The following is a 23,619-nucleotide window of genomic DNA, read 5'->3' as shown; positions in this document are numbered from 1 at the left end:
CCAAGCAAATTCATTTGTAACCTTCTCGGACTGGGACTCAACACCTCCCTTTGTAACTTCCTAAGCAACAGACCACTATCAGTGAAACCTCTGCCACAATTACCCTCGACAGTGGTGCCCCGGCGAACTGCAGCCTCATCCCTCTACTCTACTCCCAATGCACTCTAAGCTGTGTAGCCAGATTCACAGCTGACCACAGGGGTATCGTCTGCTCTAACTGCATCTAAAAGATTGCAGATATACTACCATAGTAGGGCGTATCTGAAAAAAAAGTCGGGCTATAAAAAGGAGATAGAGAGCTTAGTATCAGGGAGTCATGACAGCAAAAGAGCCAGTGATTGATTTCAGGAAGGAGAGCAGTACGTGTGCTGCTGTTTACATCAATGGTGCTGAGGTCGAGAGGGTTTTGAGCTTCAGGTTCCTAGTATGAAAATCAGCCGGTCCAACCACCTAGGCACAACAGACAGGATAGCTCATCAAGCCTCTACTTAGGAAGCTAAAGGTATTTGGCATGTCCCCTTTGACCCTTACCAATTCTTATCAAGACACTATAGAAAGGATCCTATATGGATCCATAACAGCTTTGCATGGCAACTGCTCTGCGCATGACCGCAGAAACAAACTGCAGAGAGTCGCGGATACAGCTCAGCACATCACGGAAACCAGCCTCCTCACCAAGGACTTTGTCTTCTCTCTGCCTCAGTAAGGCAGCCGGCAGAGTTAAAGACCCCACACATTCCCTGTGGACATTCCGGCTTCCGTCGGACAGGAGATTCAAAAGCACAGACCATCAGGCTCAAGGACGGCTTCTATCCCACTGTCTTAAGACCGTGGAATGGTCCTGCAGTATAGTCCCTTGAAACATTGGAAACCTCGACTTGAGAGTTAATCAACCTGCAAATTAAAGATCCCTTCTTGTAATGTGTGCTTGGAGTAGCAATATCATAAGCATCACTCACTAAAACAAATTTCAGGAATAGCCTGCTATTGACAGGCAAAACAGATAGAGAATAATTATCATATGAAACAACCCCACAATCTGTTACCCCATTATTGACTAAATCCTCAGGACAAACACAATACTCTCAGTTTTTGATGGCAGGAAACCGCATTTACTCCCTGCTAAAAACAACATGACTTCCCACCGTTATCTCAGTGCTCCCATCTTTTCCCCATATTGCCGTTACTTGACCACAATTATCAACAGACATCAGTCTTGTTTCCTTTACAAAATATCACCTCAGTTCTTCATAAATTTGTATCACCATTTTACCTTCCTCATCCATACAATCTACTATTACCACAGCAACTGATGGAAGCCAAATAGATTTTTCCATAAATGGGATTAGTCCATTTGCCGCCAACCTAATCTTCATACCTCACATCTGTCCACATGAACATGCAATTGGCCAATAATAAACTTTCAAACATAGAACCTTCAGTCGTGCTGTTGACCATTTTGAGACCGCTCATCAGTAGTATTCCAACACCAATCATCTCTGGACAGAAAACCATCAAGAGCAGTTTCTGTACTTATCTAATTATCTGATACCGCCTCTAAATTCAACTCTTCTGTCCCCTGCTTTATCTCCAGAACATCTGGTGACGAACACAGTCTCCCTTCCATTGACTCTGCCTTGGCTTAGGCGATTGCCAAGATTGCCTTGCCTTAACCCTCCCTTCCTGATGCTGAGTATCCTTACCCTCCAGGGGCAAGCAGAAAGTGATTGCCTAACTGACTGAGGGGGCAACTGCTTCTTTGACCCCTTCATCGTTGACTGCCTGAACCATAAATCTGAGAGAATCATCGTCTCCATCCACAGCATCCCTTTCTTCAAGAGTTAACTGAGGCCTAACACCATCCTTGTGCACCTGGAGCCCCCGTAGGAAACTCTGGATACTGCTGTGGCTTTTCATCTGCAACCTGGACATTACGTTGTGGGTAACATGCTTGATCTTCCAGGGGCAATGGAGCATTTGTTTATGGCCATTCCCAATCTGGGTTGTAGGCAATCCCAAGCAAATTACCTTCATGTCCACTATTGGAGATCCGGTATTCATAGCAGAGGGAATGTAGGCATTCTGACCATGTCCAATACCACCCTTTCTAATAAGTTACGCCATCAAGCACAATGGCGCTGTATCCTGATAGGCCACTACACACTTTGTTCTTTTACAGGGGCCGTTGTAGAACGCTGTTTTCCTCTATCCTCCTCAGTACCTTCCTCCCTTACTTCTTTTTCCCATGCTTGTGTCATACTTCTGAGGACCCATTCTTCAGTATGTGTGGGAATCCTCAGCCTGTCCAAAGTAGGACCATCAACACTGGAGAAAACTGGCCAATGAAGAGGGGCACTGCCCTTTCTACTGTCTGCACTTGCTCATAGTCTCCACCAGCTCACCTCAATTAGTCCCTGCAGCTTCTAATATAGCCTCCTGTTAATCACCCAGTCTCCCCCAGCCTTGTGCCTGTTACTCTGGCAGGGCTGAAGGAAACACTGAGTTAGACACAGAACCGTTAACTTCCGCTCCTCTGCAGAATGCGTTGGAGAAGTTCTTGAGGATTATCTCCCCTTTAGAATATTCATTGAATTCTCTGCCCATTGAAGCAGTGGAGGTTTTCTCAGTAAATATACTTAAAAAAAGGTTGGATAGATTTTTGCATGAGTAATTAAGGATTACGGGGAAAAGACAAGTAGATGGAGATGAGTCCATGGTCAGATCAACTATTATTGAATGACGGAGCAGGCTCAATGAGCTTGATGGTCTACTCCTTCTCCTAGTTCTTATGTTTTTATGTTCTTATATTCAAAGTTATAGCTCTCAATTGAGCCACGTCAAAAGGGATGGAATACCATGCCTCGGTCCGTCCCCTGGGCTCTGGTGTCTCCAGAACTCTGTCTGTTACCATGGGTGCCATTGGGGCAGTGGGAGCTGAATGTTCCACCACTTCTTGGAAAAATCCACTTCCCCAATCAACTTCAATATTACAATGTGTCACCTTGTGCAAAATCACCCCAATCTACATCACCATCATTGTCCGTTCTCACACCAAATGTGCATATCACTCTTTGAGAGTTCACTTTGCAGCTTTTCGGTCTGTTTTAAAGTCTTGATGTGGTCCACACTGCCTTTCTTCTCAGCTTCTATTCATAGCAGTCCATAAATCCGGACACTAACTTCTCCATTTCTTTCCCTCTGTGTTCGTCTTTTATACCTTTGTCTCCTTTTCTCTTGTTACATGTTCACACTGAACATGAAACTGACTCGTGGATCAAATTTGCCTGATCCTGCTCCCTCAGAATTTAATTTTCTTTCATCTCTCTCTCTCTAGCTCTTTTCTCTCAGTCTTCAACTCTTCCCTACACTTACAAAATCACTCCACCAATTTTTGTTTGCTCTCTTTACTTCAACTAGATTTTCCAGCATATATCCCATTAAAACAACTTTTTAAATTACTTGTAATTTCTTTGATTTCTTTTCACTGACTGTTTTCCATGATGCATCCCTCAGGACCACAACTTTGTTGTCGATTGGAGGCTTGCATGCTTCAATGAGCCAGAGAGCTACAGTGGGTTGGCTGGAGTCAGGTCAAAGGGCAGACTAAGAGTGGTCCATCAATCATCAAGTTTTGAGGGGTCAACTCAGGGCTAACGACCCTGACTAGTCAGAGAAAATTGCTATGGAAACAACAATAAAGAATCCTTCTACATCTGAGTGTGACTGTATTCCTGAGTTTCCACCTGGGACTTGTGTAATGCCCTAGTTCATATCTAATGAGTCCCCTAGTGAAGATTGGGACTTCTGAGATGATATCAGCCTTTACCTCCCTGGCAAATAAATGGCCAATCATGTTACGGCCTGGGGAAGTAGCAAAAGTGATAGGAAACTCCAAATTTCCCAGAATGCCGGAGGCCGAGGCCCTCTTGGTGGATGCCCCAGAAGACCACGAAGAGGAGTTGGGCTTACCTGCTGGGGTACTGGTGAGGCCCAAACTGCAGAAGCCCTTGGTTGTACAGGTGTACAGGATAGCAGTGATTGTCAGGAACACTACGAAGAGGGAGTGGGGGATGCTCCTGGCGCATCTCTCCCTGGTGACGGTAATGGCTAACGTCCCTATGAGACAAGCCAGGGAGAAACTCTCTTCAAAAAAGGGAAAGTTGACTGCTGAGTCATTCAACTTTGGGGTCTTTTCCACTGCCAAGTTTGATATGGGTTTTTCTTCTCTCCCTACCCAGGACATATTGCGGTCAAACGTTGTCCTTTCTATCTGCCGAGCTGCTTTTCCACCATCATCCTGGCCACAGTGTACATTCCACCTCAGCCAATGTCAGGCAGGCACTGGAGGAGCTAAGCTCCATAATCAGCAGGCACGAAATGGTGCACCCTGTTATTGAGGGGGATTTTAACCAAGCCAGCTTGAAGAAGTCTCCGAACAACTGTCACAAACATATCACCTGTGGAACCAGAGGAGCCAACATGCTTGACCACTGTTACACCACCATCAAGAAGACTTACCATGCCACCCCACACACACAGTTTGGAAAGTCTGATCACCTGGCTGTACTTCTACTCCTGGTTATAGGCAGACTAAATACCACACTCCCCACAGTAGTGAGGGCAAGTAGGTATGGTCAAGGGAGGTAGAGGAGGTAGAGAACTGCTTTGAGTCAGTGGACTGGATAATATTCAGGGATTTGTCTTAAAATCTGAACAGATACGCCACAGTTGTCACCAACTTCATCAAGACCTATGTGGATGAGCGCTTGCCTTTGAGAACATACTGGACATATGCAAACCAAAAGCCATGGATGAACCAGGAAATTCACAGTCTGCTGAGGGCTAGATCTGTGCCATTCAAGACCGGTGATCCAGAACTATATAAGATGTCCAGGTACGACCTACGACCTATTTTAAGGGCAAAACAGAACAATTCCTATCGAAGTTAGAGACAGAATGGGATGCACATTAGCTCTGACAGGGTTTGCAGGCCATTATTTCCTACAAAGCAACACCTAACATCACATCATCAATAACTGTGATGCTTCATTCCCAGATGAGCCTTTTATGCACATTATGAAAGGGAGAATAAAACTACACCTGTGTGAATTCCTGTAGTGTCTGGTGACCCTGCTACCTCTGCTTCAGAAGCCAGTGTCAGAACATCTTTCAGGAGGACGAACCCTTGCAAGGTGTCAGGCCCAGATGGTATACCCGGTAGGTCACTAAAAACCTGTGCCAGTGGGAGTGTTCAAGGATATCTTCAGTCTCTCATTGCTGTAGCTGGAGGTTCCCACCCACATCAAAAAGCCGATAATCATATCAGGGCCCAAGAAGACCATAGAGAGCTACCTCAATGACTATCAAACCACAACCAAAGGAGTTGAATGACTTCAGACCTGTTGCCTTGACGTCGCACGTGATGAAGACCATGGAGCGGCTGATAATACAGAATCTGAGGCCACAAACCAGGCACGCCCAGGATCCTCTTCAGTTTGCGTATAAGGAGAAGGTGGGAGTGGAGGATGCTATCACGTATTTGCTGCACAAATCACTCTCTCACCTAGATGGGGTCAGTTGTGCTGTGAGGATTACATTCCTTGACTTCTCTAGTGCCTTTAACACCATCCAGCCCAAGATCTTAAGGCACAAACTAACGGAGATGGGAGTAGACTCTCACATGGTGGATTGGATAGTGGACTACTTGACAGATAGACCTCAGTATGTGCGGTTGGGAGACTGTAGGTCTGGCACGGTGGTCAGCAGCACAGGAGCGCCGCAGGGAACCGTACTCTCTCCGGTCCTGTTCACCCTGTACACATCAGACTTCCAATATAACTCGGAGTCCTGCCATGTGCAGAAGTTCGCTGATGACACGGTCATAGTGGGGTGTGTCAGGAATGGACAGGAGGAGGAGTATAGGAAACTGATACAGGACTTTGTGATATGGTGCAACTCAAACTACCTGTGTCTCAATATCACCAAGACCAAGGAGATGGTGGTGGACTTTAGGAGATCTAGGCCTCATATGGAGCCAGTGATCATTAATGGAGAATGTGTGGAGCAGGTTAAGACCTACAAGTATCTGGGAGTACAGTTAGACGAGAAGCTAGACTGGACTGCCAACACAGATGCCTTGTGCAGGAAGGCACAGAGTTGACTGTACTTCCTTAGAAGGTTGGCGTCATTCAATGTCTGTAGTGAGATGCTGAAGATGTTCTATAGGTCAGTTGTGGAGAGCGCCCTCTTCTTTGTGGTGGCATGTTGGGGAGGAAGCATTAAGAAGAGGGACGCCTCACGTCTTAATAAGCTGGTAAGGAAGGCGGGCTCTGTCATGGGCAAAGTACTGGAGAGTTTAACATCGGTAGCTGAGTGAAGGGCGCTGAGTAGGCTACGGTCAATTATGGAAAACTCTGAACATCCTCTACATAGCACCATCCAGAGACAGAGAAGCAGTTTCAGCGACAGGTTACTATCGATGCAATGCTCCTCAGACAGGATGAAGAGGTCAATACTCCCCAATGCCATTAGGCTTTACAATTCAACCGCCAGGACTTAAGAACTTTTAAAAAGCTATTATTAATGCTTTTTGAGATAGTGATTTAGATGCATATCATATTTTTTACTGAGTTAAGTATTGTATGTAATTAGTTTTGCTACAACAAGTGTATGGGAAATTGGAAAAAAAGTTGAATTTCCCCATGGGGATGAATAAAGTATCTATCTATCTATCTATCTATCTATCATGAAGTAACACTCATTTCCACTGTGATGAAGTACGAGTGTTTGCTCGTGGATCGCCTGGAGAATAGTAATACCTATGTCAGGCTGCTGTTTATTGATTACAGTTCAGCGTTTAACACAATCATACCCTCAGTTTTAATCAACAGGCTCCAAAACCTGAGCCTCTTAACCCCCTCTGCAACTGGATCCTTGACTCCCTCCCCAGGATGCTACATTCAGTGCAGATCGGAAGTAACATTTCAACTTCGCTGACAATTCACACTGATACACCCCAGGGATGAGTGCTGCACCCACTACTCTACTCCCGCTGCACACCCGGCTCAAACGTCATCTATAAATGACACAACTATTGTTGGCAGAATTTCAGATGATGACGAGGTGCTGGACAGGAGCAAGATAGATGTTGCAACTCAACATGAGTAAGACCAAAGAACTGATTGTGGACTTCAGGAAGAGGAATTCGAGGGAACACACAGCACTCGTCATTGAGGGATTGGCAGCGGAAAGAGTGAGTAATTTCAAGTTCTGGGCTATCAACATCTCTAAATATTTACCCTAGGCCCGACATGTTGATGCAATTGCAAAGAAGGCACGACAGCAGCAATATTTCATTAAGTGTTTTAATAAACTTGGTATGTCATCAAAGACACTCACAAATTTCAACTGATGTACTGTGGAGAGCATTCTAACTAGTTTCATTACTGTCTAGTATTGGGGAACAACTGCACAAGATCAAAAAAAGCTGCATTTCCAGAATTCCCAGCCGGACCAAAGGTTCATTCCTTCTTCCTTTCCTCTGCACATAACGCCCTGACTTTCAGCGTTCTCCGGTAAAATTCTACAAGCTCAGACGTGAAAACATACAACAGTTTATGTGTTAGGAAAATACACTTTCTCTATACCATTGCAGCTCTGTGGGGGTAAAGGTTCTGTTTAACCCTTTTTGCTAATGCAATGATGGCTTGGAGATGGGAATTGGGAGGGGTAGGTCGGGGCAGGGAGGCAACCAAAGCACGATTGTACTATGGGTGCATCTCTTTCATAGATGTGAACTGTACATTTGTCATGTACTGCACAAGCCTCTTTTGTACTATGCTTTCTTGATTTTAAAAAACAATAAAAATATTGCTGAGAAAAAAAATGCTGCAGAAATTTGTAAACTCAGCCATCGGCACCTTCCAGCATTGAGGACACCTACAAAAAGTGATGCCTAAAAAATGTGGCATCCATCATTAAGGACCCAGTCACCCAATGCCCTCCTCATTGCTACCATCAAGAAGGAGGTACAGGAGCTTGAAGGGACACAATCAAAGTTTCAGGTACAGCTTTTTCCTTCCACTATCAGATTTCTGAATGAGCAGTGAACCCATGAACACCAGCTCTCTATTCTTTCCTCTCTTTTTGTAATTAACCCAGTAAAATTATTGACCCCTTCCTGTCTCTACCCTCCACCCACAGAGACTCCATAGACAATCCCTCCATGGCATCCACCTTTTCTGCAACCGTGACACTATCTCTGATCAACAGTCCCACACCCCCACCTCTTTTGCCTCCCCTTCTGAAACATACTACATTTTAATTTCCCAAATATCGATTGGCATCTCCCTAGAGCAAAGGGTTTAGATGGGGTGGAGTTTGTTAGGTGTGTTCAAGAAGGTTTCTTGACACAATATGTAGATAAGCCTACAAGAGGAGAGGCTGTACTTGATTTGGTATTGGGAAATGAACCTGGTCAGGTGTCAGATCTCTCAGTGGGAGAGCATTTTAGAGATAGTGATCATAATTCTGTGTCCTTTACAATAGCATTGGAACAGACAAGTTAGAAAAGCGTTTAATTGGAGTAAAGGGAATTATGAGGCTATCAGGCAGGAATTTGGAGGCTTAAATTGGAAACAGATGTTCTCAGGGAAAAGTACAGAAGAAATGTGGCAAATGTTCAGCGGATATTTGTGTGGAGCTCTGTATAGGTACGTTCCAATGAGACAGGGAAGTTATGGTAGGGTGCAGGACCAGTGGTGTACAAAGGCTGTAATAAATCTAGTCAAGAAGAAAAGAAAAGCTTACAAAAGGTTCAGAGAACTAGGTAATGTTAGAGATCAAGAAGATTATAAGGCTAGTAAGAAGGAGCTTAAGAAGGAAATTAGGAGAGCCAGAAGGGGCCATGAGAAGGCCTAGGTGAGCAGGATTAAAGAAAACCCCAAGGCATTCTACAAGTATGTGAAGAGCAAGAGGTTAAGATGTGAATGAATAGGACCTATCAAGTGTGACAGTGGGAAAGTGTGTATGGAACCAGAGGAAATAGCAGAGGTACTTAATGAATAATTTACTTCAGTATTCACTATGGAAAAGGATCTTGGTGATTGTAGTAATGACTTGCAGCAGACTGAAAAGCTTGAGCATGTAGATATTAAGAAAGAGGATGTGCTGGAGCTTTTGGAAAGCATCAAATTGGATAAGTCACCGGGACCAGATGAGATGTACACTAGGCTACTGTGGGAGGTGAGGGAGGAGATTGCTGAGCCTCTGGCGATGATCTTTGCATCATCAATGGGGACAGGAGAGGTTCCGGAGGATTGAAGGGTTGCAGACATTGATCCTTTATTCAAGAAAGGGAGTAGAGATAGCCCAGGAAATTATAGACCAGTGAGTCTTACCTCAGTGGTTGGTATGTTGATGGAGAAGATCCTGAATGGCAGGATTTATGAACATTTGGAGAGGTATAATATGATTAGGAGTAGTCAGCATGGCTTTGTCAAGGGCAAGTCGTGCTTTACGAGCCAGATTGAATTTTTTGAGGATGTGACTAAACACATTGATGAAGGAAGAGCAATAGATGTAGTGTATATGGATTTCAACAAGGCTTTTGATAATGTACCCCATGCAAAGCTTATTGAGAAAGTAAGGAGGCATGGGATTCAAGGGGACATTGCTTTGTGGAGCCAGAACTGGCTTGCCCACAGAAGGCAAAGAGTGGTTGTAGAGGGGTCATATTCTGCATGGAGGTTGTTCACCAGTGGGGTGCCTCAGGGATCTGTTCTGGGACCCTTACTCTTCATGATTTTTATAAATGACCTGGATGAGGAAGTGGAGGGATGGGTTAGTAAGTTTGCTGATGACACAAAGGTTGGAGGTGTTGTGGATAGTGTGGAGGGCTGTCAGATGTTACAGTGGGGCATTGATAGGATGGAAAACTGGGCTGAGAGTGGCAGATGGAGTTCAACCCAGATAAATGTGAAGTGTTTCATTTTGGTAGGTCAAATATGATGGCAGAATATAGCATTAATGGTAAGACTCTTGGCAGTGTGGAGGATCAGAGGGATCTTGGGGTCCGAGTCCATAGGACGCTCAAAGCAGCTTCGCAGGTTGACTCTGTGGTTAAGAAGACATACGGTGTATTGGCCTTCATCAATCGTAGAATTAAATGTAGGAGCTGAGAGGTAATGTTGCAGCTATATAGGACACTGGTCAGACCCCACTTGGAGTACTGTGCTCAGTTCTGGTCGCTTCACTATGGGAAGGATGTGGAAGCCATAGAAAGGGTGCAGAGGAGATTTACAAGGATGTTGCCTGGATTGGGGAGCATGCCTTATGAGAATAGGTTGAGTGAACTCAGCCTTTTCTCCTTGGAGTGAAGGAGGATGAGAGGTGACCTGATAGAGGTGTATAGGATGATGAGAGGCATTGATCGTGTGGATAATCAGTGGCTTCAATGACCTGCTTTGGCTCTTGGTGGGGTCACTCATGCCAAACAGGTCAAAGGATAGAGGTTGACAGAGTGGTCCACGAGTCCTCCAGGTTCAGGGATTCAGCTCAGGGCCAACAGCCCTGATGGTTAAAACCAAACTGTTACAGAAACAACAGTACATCTCAGTGCGGCTGTGTTCCTGAGTTTCCACCTGGGACTTGCATGACGGATAGTCGTGTAAACCGAGAGGAAGCTACTGAGATGATGAAGAAAGCCCAGAACACTGCCAGAGACAGAGGACCTTCATTGCTGCCCTGAACACCAGTGACGTAACAGGCAGGAACACCCGTTTTAAACTTCCGTGCAGTGAGCATAATGTTACACACATTGCTTATTTACTTGCAGACTTTTTACTTCCAACATCTGCAAGTCTATCCTCTAGCAAAATGGCCACAAGATGTTTCAGATGAAAGGCCCTCTTCAAGGTCTGCAGACAGAATAATTTTGTCTGAAGTCTGGTTTCATTCATGGCCAGTACAATAATACACAGTAATTCATGAACTGATTTCAAACAGCCCCATTCTCTGTCCTTGGTGTTATCAATTTAATTAGCTGTACTGTCATGTTCCGACGACTGGCGCCAGATTCTCAAGTACAACAAACATTGTGGAAGAAAGGCAGATACTGGACTGCTGGAAATACTCATTAGGACAGGTGCCACCAGTTGTTAACCCGTGTCATTCATTTCTCTTGGTCTTCAGTCATTAAGGATGTTCTCGTTGGTCTCTCCCTTCTTCTCTGAACTTAATATAAACAACCCCCAGATAATGGAAAGAATTCTGTTCCTAGAAGATAGTCCCAATCAGAATTTCACGTCATATAAAGATGCAGCATTTGTGGATGCTTTTGAAAGAGAGCTGTTCAATGCGAGTTGAAGTCAAATTGTGTTTATTCACTTTTTGCACATAAATTGCATGAGAGACAATTTCACCTCAAAGTTTTGGGTAGTGATTTCTGAATTCTTGAAGGGTGAATTTCTGTAACCTGAATAGTTAATGTATAACATAGGGGTTACTCAATGCCAGCTTGTTTTAAACAGTTCAGATATGACTGGTGATCATAAAGCTGAGATATTCCTTCTATTTCTCTCTCCACAGCAGTACATTACACAGAAACATAGCAAACCTACAGCACAATACAGGCCCTTCAGCCCACAAAGCTGTGCCAACCATGCCCTTACCTGAGAAATTACCTAGGGTTACTCATAGCCTTCTATTTTTCTGAGCTCCATATACCTGTCGAGGAGTCCCTTAAAAGACCCTATCGTATCCACCTCCACCACCTTTGCCGGCAGCCCATTCCACACACTCACCACTCTCTGCGTAAAAAACTTACCCCTGACATCTACTCTGTACCTACCCCCAAGCACCTTAAAACTGTGCCTTCGTGTGCTAGCCATTTCAGCCTGGGTAAAAGCCTCTGACTATCCACACGATCAATGCCTCTCATCATCTTTTACACCTTTATCAGGCCACCTCTCATCCTCCGTCGCTCCAAGGAGAAAAGGCTGAGTTCACTCAACCTGTTCTCATAAGGCAGGCTCCCCAATCTAAGCAACATTACCTTACATAATAATAAAAACTGTAAATTACAGTAAAAATATATATACTGTATATAAGTTAAATTAAATAAGTCATGCAAAAAGAGAAAAACAAGTAGTGAGATAGCACTCATGGGTTAATTGTCCATTCAGAGATCTGATGGACAAGGGGAAGAAGCTGTTCCTGAATTGTTGAATGTGTGACCTCGGGTTTCTGTACCTCCTCCCTGACGGCAGCAAAGAGAAAGGGGCATGTCCTGGGTACTGGGGGTGGGGGTCTGTAATGCTGGAAGCTGCTTTGTTGAGGCATCACTCCTTGAAGCTGTCCTGGGTACTGGGGAGGCTAGTGCCCATGATGGAGCTGACAGAGTTCACAACTTCCTGCAGCTTATTTTGATGCTGAGCAGCGTGGCCCTGCACACCAGACAGTGGTGCAGCCAGTTAGCATCCCTTCCGCTGTACATTTGCAGAAATTTGCAAGTTTCTTTGGTGACATACCAAAGTGGAGACTTAAAGGCGAAGATTGACAGTTTTTGCTTTCAATTCTGAGAATGAAGGGACATTGAGTTAGTGCAGAAAAGTGGTCCTGAGGAAGGGTCTCGGCCTGAAATGTTGACTGTTTTACTCTTTTCCATAGATGCTGCCTGACCTGGCGAGTTCCTGCACAATTTTATGTGTGTTGCCCTGAAGTAAAAGATTAGTCATACAGGTAGAATAGAGTCCTGCAGTTTGGAAACATGCTTTGGCCCACTGATCATGAAAAACCCACCTACGTTCATTAACTTTTTATTTTCACCATGTTGCCTTCAGCTTCCCCCGGATTCTATCGGTGACTGGGGCAATTTACAACCGACCAAACTGCGCAGCTTGAGAGGAAACCAGAAAAGCTCAGGGAAACCCACAGGGTCACAGGAAGAATGAATAAGAGCCTGGTTCACTGTGACACAACAGCTGCCCTAACCTCACCTCCGCTGAACAATCTACTCCTGTTTCTATTTTTGACACTTTTATGGTGTATAACAGTCTGAATTTCCATGATTTATTATTATTTCTATTGTTTTTGGTTCAGTGGAAAGAAACCTGTGTTCTGTGCATCACCCCAGTGCATATGTTCCACTTCCTCCCTGCCTATGTTCACTGGGGGGACTCTGCTCGTCAGTCTTTCCCTTACAGAGAGAGAGACCAAATTGTTTGATGTCATGAATTGATAATCTTCCTGTCCTGCTTCACCTCTATTTGTTATAGCACTTCACAACGCTGGAATGGAAAATGATACGATCCTTTGGTGACATTCTTTTTCACAAGTAGGTCACTGCACTTATCACCATTCTGCTGGTTACCACAAAACTTCCTATTCACGCCGTTGCTAATTATTCCATCTGTGTTTGTTGGAAGGTGAACAGAAAGTGTGGTTGTCAGCCCTCCAGTCATCACCTCTGGCTGCACAACAGTTAAAAGATGATAAGATAGAGCCCTTGAAGGGTGTGTTGGCAGATCTACACATCCTCCTTGAAATATAGGGAAAGAGAGGTTAATTCTGTTACATGGGATGGGCACCAAGCTTTTGGAGCTGATGTCCCATCTCACGACTGGAATATACACTTAGTCTCCACTTTATTAGGTACAGGAATGGAAACCGGTGTGGCCTTCTGCTGCTGTAGATCATCCACTTTAAGGTTAAAGGTGTTGTGTATATTCAGAGATGCTCCTCTGTTGTAACATGTGGCTGTTTGAGTTACTGTCGTCTTCCTATCTGGCCATTCGTCTCCCACCTCTCTCATTAACAACACATTTTTGCTCACAGAGCTGGATGTTTTGGGGGAGGGGGGGGGGGGTTGCAGTATTCTCTGTAAACTCTAGTTACTGTTACTGTGTGAAAATCCCAGGAGATCAGCAATTTCCGAGATACTCAAACCACCGCATGTGGCACCATGGTCAGAGTCACTTAGGTCACATTTCTTCCCCATTCTGATATTTGGGCTGAGCAACTACTGAACCTCTTGACCACGTCTGCATGCTTTGATGCATTGAATTTCTGCCATGTGATTGGCTGTTTAGATATTGGCATTAATGAGCAGGTGTACCTAATAAGGTGGCCCACTAAGTATAGAACACAGAACAATACAATGCAAAAACAGACTCTTCAGCCCACAGTATCTGACCCACGCACAGTTACACATTGACTCAATCTCTAATGCCAGCACATGATCCATATCCTCCATTCCCTGAATATCCATGAGCCTATCTACTATTATAATCAACTTCCACCACCATCCCTGGCAGCCCATTCCAGGCACTCAATGCTCTCTGTGTAGACGATCTTGCATCACACATGTCCTTTAAACTTACCCTTCTCATCTTAAATGACAGCCTCTAGTTTTTAGCATTTCCACCTAGGGAGAAGAATCTGACTGTCTGTGCCTCCCATTATATTGTAAACTTCTATCAGATCTCCGCCCGGCCTCCAATGCTCCAGAGAAAATAATTCAAGTTAGTCCAACCTCGTTTTATAGCTCATATCATCTAAACTAGGCGGCATCCTGATAAACTTCATCTGTACCATTTTCAAAGTTTCCACCTCCTTCTTGTAATGGTGTGTCCAGAACTGCAGGCAATACAATAATCCAGCCCTGTGCCCATGAATTGAACCTTAATGGAGCTGGAGATTGCCTTCATCACCAAAAGCTGCACAATCCTTCCTGACATCCAACCTAGGCAGCTCTACCCAAAGGATTCTTTCGCTTCTATTGCTTCTTATTAACAGATGTCAGACGTACTAAAAGGGTACATTACCTGCCTCTTAATGAAGTGGAATGTGAAGAGGATTCAGGAAGTGATCCTTCCCCTACCACCACTACTCCCATGAAGAAATAATGCTAATAATAAGGATCATAATACAGGAGCCTGTAGCAGTTTAACTCAATCTGATTACTTAGACAGGCACAATCAAGTGGCAAATATCATTCATCAAAAACTTGCTTTAAAATACAAACTCATGAATGAAATCACAGTTTACTATAAATACAAACCGGATCCAATTTTAGAATCAGGTACCACAGACTATATTATGCCGATCAGTTATTACAGATAGGACAATCCATAATAACGGTCTGGATATAATAATGCAGGATAAACAAGCAAGAACAACTTATTTAATAGATATAGCCATTCCAAACACACATTACTTACAGAAAACAGTAAATGAAAAACACCAGAAATGTGCTGAATTAAAGGAGGAAATAGAAAGACTTTGGAACATTAACAGGGTATACATTATCCTGATAGTAACATCTACAACTGGTATCTTCCCAACTTCACTACATTACAGCAGTAGACAATTAGGGCTACACAGCAATATCTAAGTAAATCTTCAGAAAACCAGAATGCTGAACACCACTGGAAGTTCTTCACAATTGAGAAATGAGTGTGCTTGGCTCTGCTTGTACCTCAGGTTTTACCAGCTTGAGCTGAGAAAAAAAATAACAGTACGAAAGAAGTAAATATATAAACACCAAACGCTATTGACTTAAATTGTACTGAACAAACCAACAAGGTTCAAGAATCTAAATACTTTCTTATGCTTCTCTTGTGCTTATTACCCATATCCCACAAACTATCGTGCTTTCAATATTGCTTAACGATATTGGGTCTATTTTCTCTCCCACTCGTACGCCCTACATTTCAATATTACTTATGAGATTGTCTCTGGATGTGATACTGTCTACATTTACCTGAAATATGTTTACCAAGTCTGAGTAATGTGGCAATTAAACTAGTATAGCCAAGTCTAAGCTGAATAATTATAATTTCTTCTCCTAAGTAACCTCTTTCTGAATTCCATATAAGTGCCTCCCCTTCAATTGTGTGTCCCACAGTCTTTGCCAGATAGAGAGGATATGCTCCTTAATTAAAACCTTCACCTCCCCATTGTAATATCAATATCAACAGCATTGACGTTCATAGACTGTTTAGCCAATCTTTTGATTATTTAATTTCCTTCCACCCCTACGTGAGCTGGAATCCACAAGAAGCAGACATAAACTACTAAATACCGCAGCCATAACTGTGTTTGTCTAACTTCCAACAAAACATCCAGATAACAACTGGACAGGCCCACCTTAAGACGACTCAATACAGAGAAGGAATCAGAAGAGAGTTCGAAGTAAAATTTATTATCAGAGTACATACGCATCACCACATAAAACCCTGAGATTCTTTTTCTGCGGGCATACTTAGCAAATCTATAGAACAGTAACTGTAAACAAGATCAATGAACAACAAACTCTGCAAACAGCAATAAATAAGGAAGGTGAAAGAACACGAGAAAGAGGCAACAGCCCTGTTAGACTCTACATCCTCTATCCGCTGCAATGCAAGAAGAATTGCCACCATTTTAATAGTATAAACTGGAAGTTTATTAGGTAACTTTTTTCTAATTGACACCTGAAATCTAGGGACATAGACTGCCACACTAGTGTTGTGAGCCGCTGGGTCTTCAGAGCCATCTGTGAATACTGGATGATGCATAATTAGAGTCATCACTACTTCTTCAGCTACGCTCTGGGCATGTTCTGACAGCCTCTGCTGAACAATCAAAGAGTAAAGGAAATAGTCTGGGAGGAGTAATGGATAAAACCGCACCAGAAGAATAGGTCATATTAGACAGAACAATGTTCTCTGCCTAATCATATCCTTCCCACCCAGAACTTGCAAATCTTGTGATTTTGATGTTCCCAACAATCTTCCTTAGTTGGATGATTATCCTCATGACCACTGAGGTGTACCCAGTAATTTATAGCCATCTGCAATCTTCACAGCATCGAACCCATTTCCACCTGCAGAGGAGAAACAGGAGAATCCTAACAGTGCCACAACACCGACGTAAAGCCTGGGGTTGAACAACATCCAGTGATTTCAAAGCTGAGGGAGCAGCAGACTCAATTCTCAGAGGATATACACTCAGTGGCTGCCTTATTAGGTACACCTGTACACTACTTCGCTAATGCAAGTATCTAATCAGCCAATCACGTGGCAGCGACCTCACGCTTAAAAGCATGCAGGCATGGCCATAAGGTTCAGTTGTTGTTCAGACCAAACATCAGAATGGGGAATAAATGTGATCTAAGTGACTTTGACCGTGGGATGATTGTTGTTGCCAGATGTGATGGTTTGAGTATCTCAGAAACTGCTGATCTTCCGGGATTTTCAAGCACAACACTCTCTAGAGTTTACAAGCAGTAGTGTTGTTACGAAGGTGAAGCAACTTTGAGGGGCCGAAGTGTACAAAGTCCTTTTTGAGAATCACAAGATCGCTATTATTTCGGGTCTGAGACCCAGGAAATGAGAGACACACAGAATACACAACCAGGTGGAATGTGTCCTGACATAAGCGGAACGGAACCACTGATTACTGCCATTGTCTCTTGGAGAAGGAATTGTGTATTGAGTACTGTACTATTCATTGAAACCCCTCAGGGGACAACCAGAGTGGGCTGGTTGAGGGATTGCATCATCCCAACCTGACTGACATCTGAGACCCCGTGAGTGAGGATAAAAGAGGGGTCTGGGGAACAACCCCTTGATACACACCAGGAGAAATGCTAGAAATCCCGTGATAGCGTTTTATAGCGAAAGCCGGTGAGAGTTCGTGTGCGTCCTCCCTTGCCGGGGTGGCGGGCTCATCACGGAAGAACGGTTTAGCTAAAGGAGAGGTCACACTTGAACGGCCACGACAACGAGACCCCTGACGGATCGAAATCATAAAGGAAAGCCGGCAAGTTTTTCTCTTTCTCTCTCTCTCCAGCAATTGCAACACAGTGACACCCAAAAGACGGCAGCCTGTGGAACTGCAGTGAACTGTATATTTCCATCGGACAATTCATTATCCCCTAGACAACGATAGAGCTTATTTCTTATTGATTATTATTATACCCGCACTTTTAGATTTAGTATTGACGACGTATATTATCTGTATATTTGCATTGATATTATTTTTGTGTATTTTTACTAATAAATACTGTTACAAATAGTATCATCAGACTTCAACGGATGTCTCTACCTTTGCTGGTAAGTCACCCAGTTACAGGGTTCGTAACAGTGTGAAAAACAGGAAACGTACAGTGAGCAGCATTTCCGGGGGCAGAAATTTCTTGTTAATGAGAGAGGTCAGAGAAGAATGGCCAGACTGGTGACAGTAACTCAAATAACCTCACATTACAGCAGTGGTGTGCAGCAGAACATCTATGAACACACAACATGTTGAACCTTGAAATGGATAGGCTACAGCAACTGAAGACCATAAACCTACACTCAGTGGCCACTTTAATAGGTACAGGACTATTAAAGTGGCCACTGACTGTAATGAACTATATTACCTGATCATTTTTATATATAATTACAATATTTTTTAATATTTTATTTAGAGATACAGCATAGAATAGATTCCACAGGCCCTTCTAGCCATGCCGCTAGCACCCCTCCAATTTTAAGCCCTGCCTAAACATAGGACAATTTACAATGTCCAAATAACCTACTTGGCCTGTGGGAGGAAACCAGAGCACCGGGAGGAAATCCATGCATTCCACCAGGAGGATGTACAAACTCCTTACAGAGGACAGCAGGATTGAACTCCAAATTCTGACGCCCCAGGCTGTATTAGCATCGTACTATGCTACCATCTTGGAGCCCTTCATGAGGGGTTGCAAATTTGCTTCAACTTGTGATTCCAACATTCATTGTAAATCTGTTACAGTGACCAATTTATTGCTGATTACAACTGCTATTTTCACACTCTACTGGGCAAAAGATGTACTGTTAGGCATTTCCTATACCAAGTTCCCTTGGCATGATGACAACCCTAATATCTGGGCTGCAAAGAACTGCTTCATGAACACCAGTAAACAATCCTAATCTGATGAAAAACAGACGTGGGAGCACGGCGGAACATCTGGAAATCTCCAGGAAGGCCTTCTTCCGTGCTGCTGCTGTTGTGAGGCCCGGGTCTCTGCTGAGAAGAAAAGATCCCGTCCTCAGAGTCATGTTACCGGTGGCCGTTGGCGGGGGCGTCATAGTGCGCTCGGCAGAGGATGGTGCTCAGAGAGGCTGTGCCGGAGGGGATGGTCGGAGGCTCGGAGGTTTGACGGACTCAGAGTCCACTGCGGTCGGGGCGCTTTCACTGTGTGCTGCGTCTGCGAGGCTGAGTTCGGCGGCGTGGAAGTCCATAGTGGGATATTCCCTTCTGCTGCCTGCGTGGGCTGACGAGTCTATCGGGACCCTGGGGACTTGTGGAAACTGTGTGGTGGTTTTTTTCGAACTTATAGTCTTTTAACATCTTTGGACTATTTTTACTGTGTCCATGGTCTGTTTTTTTTTTAATCAATTATGGTATTGTCTGCACTGTTGTAACTATACGTTAACTATAACTATATGTAACTATGTGGTTTTGTGTAGGTCTTGTAGCTTTAGGTTTTGGTTTGTTGGGTGGTAGAGTTGGTCTCCTGACTTGGTGTGTCTGGGTAGTCTTGTTTTGTCTGGTGGATTTGGAGCTCCTTTCCGGGGAACGCGCTAAGATGGTAGTGCGATATCAATACACAGCAGCCTCTCCAGACTCTGGATTTGGGGATTACCAAACGTTATGTGGATTTTTTGGTGTAGTCTGTTTTGTCTTGTGCTTTTGTGATATCATTTTGGAGAACGTTGTCTCATTTCTTAACTGCATTGCATTTGTGGTTTCTAAATGACAATAAACTGAAATGAACTGAACTGAAGTTCAGCGAATAAAAATAAAACTTTGCTAAAACATAATCTTGGCAGAAAAAATCTGATATCTGGGGGAGGGTGTGGCAAGGTGTGGAGAATTAGATGGGATTAGTGTAAAATTAGTGTCAATGGGTTATTGATGGTTGGTGTGGATGCTGTGGGGCAAAGAGACTGCTTTTGTGATGTTTTGACTCCATTCCCATTAAAACTCCAACTAGCTGGTTTAGCAATACTTCTTGGAATTTGTTGATGTATAAAAAAACGCACAGAGAAATATTTAGAGTTCAGCAAATAGTTCAAACAGTGCTGAATCAAAATCACTCAGACATTTTTGTTGTTTTCCATTTGGAGTGATTAGTGAGTAATTATAGACATCCGTGAACCAGACTTTTAAAGTGTACATAAACACAACAAAATTCATTTATCCTCTTTTGATCCTAACCTTAAACAGCTTCTAAAAGATTTTTAAAAATTAAATCAGAAAAAGCTGCAAATACCCTGCAGGTTGGGCCTCACTGGTGTGAGCAGAAACAGATGCACGATCTATCTCTATGGATGTGCTACACTGGAAGATCTTCACTTCACTTGTGAAGCACTACAAGCTCAAAACCACTCAGGATATTTTTAAGACAATGGAGGAGCATTGCAGGGGACGTAAGAGCACATCGGTGCACTGCAAGTGTTTAGCCAAGGAAAGGATGGTACCAGCTATCATTGTAGTGATGCTGGCCAAGGGAGTTTTGATTGGATCACCGACAGGAGCTGCTTGAACAGTAAATAGTGTCACAGGATCTTTTGTATCCACATGAAAGGGTATGAGTGAATATGTTGTAGATACCCACCCAGCAAACAAAATCTAAAGGAGTCCATCAGGTCACTCCAGATTTAAGTCTTGTGCTTCTAAAACAGAACTCAGACCTTCAGCCATAAAGGGAATTATAGGGTGAAGAGGGTCACACCAAACTATCTCGTTGATTCAGATCCCTGGGGAGGTGAGAACTTGTAGGTTGCAGGTTGAGATGGATGTAGGTAGATTGGTGGGTGAAATTGGTTTGAAGAATCCCACTGGGTAGAGGGAGGACAGAGTGTGGGGCAATAGTTACTGGTGAGAGATGGGAAATGTCAGTTATTCTTCAATAACTAACACTTCACATCCATAACTGATGCAGGGATGTGATGCGAAGAGTCAAGGACCTAGATGACTCACATAAAACCCTACTGGGTAGATTCAATGACAACAAAGATTAACAAAATTAGAGGAACTTCCTTCTAGACCCAAAGAAAAACTTACCATAATCAGAAAAACAAAACATAATGAGTTATTTGTCACAGCTACAGAAGCTTTTACCATTTTTCTTCAGTCCTCATTAACATTAATCAACATTAATTGAAGCTTTTACATCAATTTACATTGCCTTCCCAAACAGTCTTTCAATAATCTCCAATGTTTGGCCAGAGTCTAGTTTGACTGAGGAAATGGTTGATTATTTCTGTGATCTTTATCTATTATGGATGTGCACAAGCTTGTTGAAAAGCCCTTGAGCAACAAGGGCTGTCATGAGCACTGTCTTTGTGCTGTCTTTTCAGATTATGTGATCAACAGTGAGGACTGGTAGGGGTCACCCTAGTTTGGGAAAGGAGTCCGGAAGAGACCCTATGAACTGTGCTGCTATTAAGAGAGAGAGAGGGAGACGTCCAGTGCAATGAGAGAGAGAGAGACAGAAACTGCTCGAAAGAATGATGTTATGGTTCCTCTGCTGATTGTTTACCTTTCTCCGAGGTCACTTGCCTGCTTGTAGAGAGTCTGCAGAAAGCGATGGGAGGAGCAGGTTGATGGACCGCTGGTGTCCAGCATGTGGAGATAAAAAGCAGCCACACCGAGACACACAGTGTCGAACGCTGAATGAGCTTTGTGCACCCACACGAAGGTGGGGTTTTGGAGGATCGATTCGGGGAAATCGATCAGTGGCTCACAGTGTGAAAAGGTGCGACCGGTGGGGAATTATTTGTGTGTCCACCCTCGCCTGGGTGATAATTCCACCACTGAAGAACGGACATACGTGCTATGGTCATAGTCGGAGACCACAACAGGACTTCAGAAGCCAACGGGAAGATTGACAGCATCAGCTCACCTCTCACCTCTCTCTCTCTCTCTCTCTCTCTCTCCAACATTACTCAACTAACTACCTCGAACTGAACTGAACTCTCTTCATCATCGTAAGACTGTACCCACTTAACCCCTAGGTTTGCAAGAGCCTAGTCTTGATCCTATTTCCACACACATATATATCTATTGCTAACCTGTTCAATATATTTGCATTTATATTACTGTATTGCTTAGTTACTAATAAACATTATTAGTTTATAGCGATACCAGACTCCATTGTGTTTTCCATTTCTGCTGGTTCTTTAACCCAGTCACGGGGTACATGACAGGACAATAACATTTTTCTACCAAGTCTAAACTGTTGCAAATATGTCTGCAAAGATCTCATATACCACTTCAAAGAAAGCAGGGAATTTTCTGTCCAGATTACTGATCTAGTAATTATCTCTGGAATGAAGGTATTAGCAACAAGGCCACTTGTATTGGTCCTGGAGGAGATTATGGTGACCCACCATCTGGAAATGATAAATCTCCTCTAGTGACTATAGGCCTAGTTACCCAATCTCACTCACTCACTCACTCATGCCTGATACAGAATGAGCTGCTCACGTATTCTTCATCATTGTAACTCAACCCCATTAGGAGCTTAATAATTTTAACAAGATTTAGGCCCAACAACAATGAAACACTTCAGCATGGTGCGTGACTTAGATGCGATCCTGCAGTTGACCGGGTCTCCGTGCACCTGCTGCCTTTGTCCTCCTCGGTAGCAGAGTGTTCAGGTTTGCTTTGTGTCAGATGTGACTGAGAGAGAGAGTATTATTGGGAAACCGTTTACAGTTTCTCCAGGAACTCCGCTTTCAAGACTCTCACTTCTTGTTCAAAGCTTTCGGTCTGTCTGCAGCAAACTTTGCAGGTTCCTACCTATCCACAGAATGCATACCCATCTGAATCAAAAAGGAAGTCTGTTTTATATTGATAGTCATTGGGGACAGTGATAGAGATACACCTACACTTAAACTTTAGATTGGAAATTCTACGTCTGCCTTCATACTCTTGCTCTCTCTCTCTCTCACACACACACACACACACACACACACACACACACACACACACACACACACACACACACACACACACACACACACACACACACACACACACACACACACACACACACCTAATATCCAAGTATGTAATGTATGTGCACAACTACGTTTGTGCCATATTCATATACTTGTGTGTGTGCAAACATAGTACATACATGTCAACAAGTATACAGAATGTTTAAGGATATGCCTGCATGCACAAGCACAGACATCACAGCCTCTTGTATCACACAATGCACTTCCTCAGATCGCCTAAGAGATCAGCTGCCGCTCACTCCAAACACTTCTGCTCTCTGTCAGTTCTGTTTCAGTGGTCCCTTCCTCAGATAGCTTCTGAACAGTTAACCCCCTGCCAGTTTCTGCCTTCTCTTTTACCTCATTGCCCCTGAGAATGACATTTGACTCCAGACTTCCCTGCAGTCAAAGCACTCCCACCACAAGACCATACACATAGATACCAGATAACTCAGTTTTAAGACCTGATGTAGAATCTAGCCCGAAACATCAACTGTTTTCTCCGCTCCATAGATGCTGCCTGACCTTCTGAGTTCCTCCAGTGTTTTGTGTGTGTTGCTCAAGATTTCCAGCATCTGTGGTATCTCTTGTGTTGCACTTT

This window comes from Hemitrygon akajei, chromosome 21, assembly GCF_048418815.1.
Source record: "Hemitrygon akajei chromosome 21, sHemAka1.3, whole genome shotgun sequence".
In the NCBI taxonomy this organism is placed as follows: Eukaryota; Metazoa; Chordata; class Chondrichthyes; order Myliobatiformes; family Dasyatidae; genus Hemitrygon; species Hemitrygon akajei.
Note: the sequence above shows the minus strand (reverse complement) of the source record.